The following is a 6000-nucleotide window of genomic DNA, read 5'->3' on the forward strand; positions in this document are numbered from 1 at the left end:
CTCATAAACAGGAAGTCAAAAAAGCCATATAGGTAGTGACATCAGAAATAGACAGACAGTGATGAAAGCTGTGTGTTCTGCAGAGCAGGGTGATGCTCAGCACGCTGAGGGCTTTCTGGTGACATTAGGAACTGATCCCTCACTGAGCAAAGACGGGATATCAGCAACGTTTCCCTTCAAGCCATGCTCAGAGCTCCTGGTGCAGCACCTACCTGCCGTGAATCACAGCAATAATGCAAACAATTGTGGGTGCAGCACAGGGACCCAGGGGACACTGTCATCCTGAGGATGCAACACTGCCAATTGGGTGAAGCCGCCACCCTGGTGTGTTTCCTCCCACACCCAGGCAGGTTTTGTGGACAATGTCATGGAGATTTAAGCAAGGCTCCTCATGTGTTTGAAGGGTAAATATTATCATGTCATAGTATTTGTTGTTTTAAATAAATATAGTTGAACAGAACCTTACATCCTTATGCCTTATGTACTCTGGATATAAGGAAGAAGGTTTTTTTTACACTAAGGGCAGCAAGGCTCTGGCACAGATTGCCTAGAGAGGTGGTGGATGCCCTGTCCTTGGAGACACTCAAGGTGAGGCTGGATGGGGCTCTGAGCAGCCTGTAAGTATACCTATTCATGGCAGAGGGCTAGCTGGCCTTTAAGGGTCCCTTCAAATTGAAACAGTCCTGCTTCTACGACTCTATTAATGCTATCTCTTTTTCTTTTGATGTTTTTCTACAAAGGCACTTGATGGCCTCCCCAACAACCCAGCATGCTGATGCACAGTGCTGGATCCAAAGTCTCAGCTTGCACCACACACTCTCACACCAAATCAGCTGCTCTGGTTTGCATTTTTTTCCCCCAAATTCTAAATATACATTAGCTGAAATCCTCGCTGAAAACACACTCTGTTGGTGGGAGACACCCTTGTCCATTTTGCTGTGTTTTCTGACAAATATGCTGATAAATACAGGTGGAGGGATGCTCAGTTTCCATACCACTGAACTGGTGACATTTCAGCCCCAAAGTTTCTCAAGAGAACACTACTCACAGAGGCAGCGAACGGGTGAACAGACCTTATCTGGTGAAACTGGGGCTCCCTGACACGGCAAGCCCCAGACCACATCTTTGGGGCAACCGCTTCTACTTTACCTACTTCTTTAAAACATGCTTTAAAGGAGGAAGTGGCTGTGCAAACTCCTAGTGCTACACAGAGAGAGCCAAGAGCTGGCAATTCTGTGAAATGTCAAGGAAGATTAATGGTGCGACACCCAGGCTGATAAATAGAGGGCCTGATGGTTCCCCTATGCCTTAGCTATTCTTCTGGCGCCCACTGTAGACATGGCATTTATGCTTTTTTAAAAATACATTGAACAACGAGGAGGAAAACCTGTGAAAGTGATGGTTTTCTGAACAAATTGCATGAGGTTTCTCAAAATGTCACAGTTAGCATGAGCACCCCTCCCTGAATGTAAAGCACAGTTTACTGTTGATACCTGAGAAGGAGGAGGATGTAGTGTTACTGTTTATAGGATTTAGGAATGGCAAAGCTTATTACTGAGCTCTTCTCCTTCCTCTGCCTCTCCCTTTTGCCATTTTTCTCAATCTGCAGGAACCTGCCAGGTGAAAATGACCGCAATCCGATGCATTGGTCACAGAGAAACTGATCAAAACTTTTGAATCCCCCTCACCGCTGCTGCAGTCACCACATGGGTGGGGAACATCCCCAGAGACCTGTCCTGGGATTGATGGAAGCTGTTAAAAGTGTGAAGATCAGAAGCCAGGCTGGGATGATTCTCCCGGCTCAACAAATCTCCATCAAAACCAGTGAGCAAACTACTTGGCTTTTTCTTTCTTTTTCGTTTCTGGTTTTCCCAACACTCTGAATCAAAGGTGGGCTGTACTGTTCTGGAGACATTTGTTTCCTTGTCTCATTTCAGCCTCTTGGGTTTGAAGCCCACAAAAAAGCTAAAGATCCCAGTGTTTGTTTTTCTAAATGGTGACTGCTGAAACCTACTGTGTTCTTGGCACCACCTGATGTATAAAGTCAACAGTAAAAGTTCCTGTTGGCTAAACTCCCTGTCTCAGAGACTGCTCTTTGCCCATTTACACATCCAGCCTGAGCAAGGAGCCCAGAAGAAGCAGTCCGTGGTGGGCCCAAAAGGCACCCTCAGGCTGGGAAGTTGTGAAGGCAGAAGGAGAAAGGCAATTAGGTGAGCCTTGATGCCTCAGTGCAGAGAAGAGGCAAAGGGTGGTGGGACTAGGAGATGTGGGGCTTTCAGACTATTGAAGTGCTGGTTTCCCAGGGTTCTTTAGAAAGCGGGGCACCTTTCTGTCAGAATATCTGCAAAAACACCTGCTGACAGGGTGGAAAGAATGGGTTTACAAGATAAGCACATTGTGCTGCCAGTGGTGGCTTTGCAGGAGAATCAGCTGAGTCCTAACAAGGAAGTGATGTAAGAGCAATGACAATCAAGCAGTAAAGAAGGACAATGAGGAGGAGGACAGATGGGAAATCTCCTTACTTGGACAAAAATACCAGTGTCATTGCTCTTTCTTATCCCAGCTGGAAAACTATCCCTTTTTCTTGCAGGAGAGGTGGAAGACATCCTGCAGGTACACAGGGAGTCCTGCCACTAGCAGAAGAAAGAAGGGCCCAACATCTTCAGGCTCCAAAACCCAGACCTTGTAAGGACAGTTGCTGAAGTGCTGGTAGGGAGAAAGGTGATGATGTGTGACAAAGCCTGGTCCATCTACCTTCAATACACTACATATGGTCCCTGATGGCACTGCTGCATAGCATCCTGTAGCTGACAACCTGAGCACCAAGAATGGGAAAGAAGGTGTCCTGGGACTGCAGCACTGAAGATCAGTTATTCTCTTTGACCTCTGCTGCCGGCAACAGCCCTGGTTTCTCAGTGCTGCTGCTCCTGGAGAGACCCACATGCTGTCAGCCTGACTTTGGCAACCCAGTGGCTGGAGTGAAGCGCAGTCTTTCTTGGGCTGCAGCCACATCACAGTCTGATCATGGACAGTAATATCCCTCTGCAGAGCCAAGGCTGCTCATATCAGAGGTGCTGAGCCAGCATGGGCACTGGCTGTCTCCTCTGGTGAGAACAGGGTCCAGAAGTACACACAGAGTGCTGAGGCTGGGGAAAACAGCACGGAGGAAAGGATGCTGTTAAATTGCCACAGTTCCTGTTTCCATGAGGCCAGTTGCTCTGAGTTAGGTAAGCCTTTCTGCAGCCAGGGTTCCCCTGCAATGTGCCAGGAGTAATTGTGTATCTGCTGGTTTACATCAGTTCCAGCAGCATGGACATGGCTGTCCACAAAAGGATCTACCATAGCAGCAAATGAAAGACACAGTTATACTGGAGCTGCACTTCTATCTGTTGCCCATTGGAAACTCAAACTGTGCTCTCTGCTGTGTTTCAAACAGTTTTACAATGCCAAAAACCCCACTTTCAGCTCTCAGGTGTGTGCTGTCTGCCACAGACTGGGGACCCTGCGCATGGATTTTGCATCATCTATTTCTGCACTGCACACACTTTCACCAGGTAAGACGCTGAGAACCATCACAAAGAGGAGTTCTGACAGATTTCTTCTTGTACTCTGCTTGTAAGTAGTGCTGTTATTACTAGGATAGCACAAGGCTTTTCCTTCATCCCTATTTTCAGTGCTTCCTGCTGCAATCCTCAGCAGAGGCAGGCAGGGCCTGCAGCACAGCTCTCCACAGAGCGTGGCTTGGTCTGGAGGCCAGGTGGAACACACAGCAGGGCAGTAGCTGTGTGCACGCATTTAGCTGATGGAAAAGGGAGATAATGCATTATTAGCTTGGCTGACAATGAAAGGACATTACACAGTATTGTTCTTATCGCAGGCTGAGAGTGCATACTCTGACATTTACGACAGCTGGGCTTGTGCTCAGCAATTTCCCATAAATGCTGGCAATTAACTTCTTTCATTCTCGCACTCTGTCTCAGAGGCAGCATGGGGTCCACTCTGTGTTGATGGCTTGTGCAGGGTCTAGGGCCATGCTTTGCATGCTCTTTGCACAGCCATTCTTATTAGTGAAAGTATTACCTTGGTAATGAAAGAGCCGTTAAATGGGGAACAAAGTGCAATAACAAAGCCCTAGTGTACCACAAGGCAAAGATGTATCTTGACTCCAAAATGCATCAAGCTAGTGGGATAATATAGAAGATGAGCAGTGGAAAAATGAGACCAGTAGAATGAAGTATGCTTTAGTTGATACCAAAGTGGGAAAGAGAGAAAACAATGGGATCTAGGTGCTGGAGAGGCAGAAGAGAAGAATTAAAATTTATCCAGAGAACTGCAAGGTCCCACCCAGAGTGTCCCTGAGACCTTGGGAAACCTGGAAAAAGCAAATAACACTGTGCAGGAAGAAGAGTGTCAAACCATACCTGCAGAGCTCCAAGTAGCCCTACAAGGCCACAACTGCTGCAAACAACTGCTGCAAACAACTGCTGCAGCCTGAGTCTTTCTCTCCCATCTAGGTTAGGTCTGTGTGTCCTCTTCCAGGTATCCAAAGCTCATGGTCTGTGTGTATTTTGAGAACAACTCAACCGCAGCATTTTCTTTTGTGATCCAAGTCCATCTTTTGGACAGGTCAGATCTGCCTGGAGGCTGAGGAGAGGAAGAGAAGTTAGGGGAAAAGTGCTATCTGATACAGGAGCAATTCTGTTTTTGTGAGCTGAGTGTCACAGCTAGTGAGAGAAAATTCTGGTGGTTCAGTCTGCTGATGGTCTTTTGCTATCTTTATCAATAATTTATTCTTAAGATCTTTCTAAGGGTTCCTTCCTTTTGCTTTACAACTCTTCAGAATGACATTCCCCCTTCCAACTTTACAGAGTCTGGATTCGTGACCCAAAGGGAGTCCCTATTCAGGAAACACAAAGGTATTTTTTTGAACATTTTGATTTCTACTAAAAAGCCCTCCCTGTGTATACTTCAGCAAACATGTCTGTGCAATATTTACTGTTGCATGTCACTCCCAGCATGGTGTGCTCTAATGGTTTTCTTATTGATTACAGGTAGACAATGCTGTCCCTTTGTATGCAGACCACCAGCCATGAGGTGCCTATGCATACAGCACCACACCTGAGATGCAGGGACCTTTCTCAGGTCATTGCTAGATAAATAAGTGCGGATGCCTGCATCTGCGTGGGATGAGGATCTCCTTGCTGACAGCTTTCAAGGAAACCATGTCCTTTGCTCCTGGTCCCCACCAGCCCCTGGCGAGGTGGGCAGATGCTGGCAGCTGGTCATGTATGGGCGATGAGTCACCCATAGCAGATTGGTCTTGTCACCAAGGCTGACAACATCTCTCTGGGGTACATTTCATCTTCTGCTTTTGATTCCACCTGCGCTCCCCTATCACGTGCATCAAGCAGTGCAGAGGGCTCTCTTCCACAAGGCCACGGGCTCAGAGTCCCCAGAAAGCCAGATCAGCATTCTCAGGTTTCCGTTTATTGCCAGTAATTTGTCACTTGTTGCAGTGCTATTAATATGGAGCCATGACAAAGTTCAAAAGTCCGTGAGTGGTAATGGAAATGATGAGACTGCTTGGTGGAAATTAGTCTTGCTTTCCATTGGGCATCAGATGAAAAAGAAACTTGTGATTTTCCTCTGCACTGTAGCAATGCCTGAATAGGAGATGAATAGCAGATAAGGCCTAAACCTTGCACCTCAGTGTGAATAATATTGAACTTTGCCAGCTGCATGGCAGAGCCACATGTACGGCAGCAAACTAAGGGAGAAAAAAGAAGGGATAGGCTTCTTATGAGAAGCATCTGATCAACAGAAGAAAGGATTTCACCACCAGATACACTACTGTTTTCTGTATGCTTCAATTTTTCACCATGGGAAAAAAAAGGGGGGGGGGGGGGAAGGAAAGCACTGAGAGGTTTGGGGTTGAAAATACTCTCTGATTCCTGAGATACCCTTACTGTATGAAAATTTTCAAGCAAATAAAATTTACTT

General features: G+C 46.6%; 1 long non-coding RNA gene across 1 annotated transcript; it reads left to right on the forward strand.

Annotated features, from left to right (window-relative positions):
* Positions 1-2396: 2396 nt before the first annotated feature.
* Positions 2397-5130, forward strand: LOC149912862 (uncharacterized). Its single transcript, XR_016461829.1, has 3 exons — positions 2397-3554; positions 4869-4916; positions 5052-5130. It is a non-coding gene; the product is annotated as an uncharacterized LOC149912862 (long non-coding RNA).
* The last annotated feature ends 870 nt before the right edge of the window (positions 5131-6000 follow it).

This window comes from Phasianus colchicus, chromosome Z, assembly GCF_987193195.1.
Source record: "Phasianus colchicus chromosome Z, bPhaCol1.hap1.1, whole genome shotgun sequence".
In the NCBI taxonomy this organism is placed as follows: domain Eukaryota; kingdom Metazoa; phylum Chordata; class Aves; order Galliformes; family Phasianidae; genus Phasianus; species Phasianus colchicus.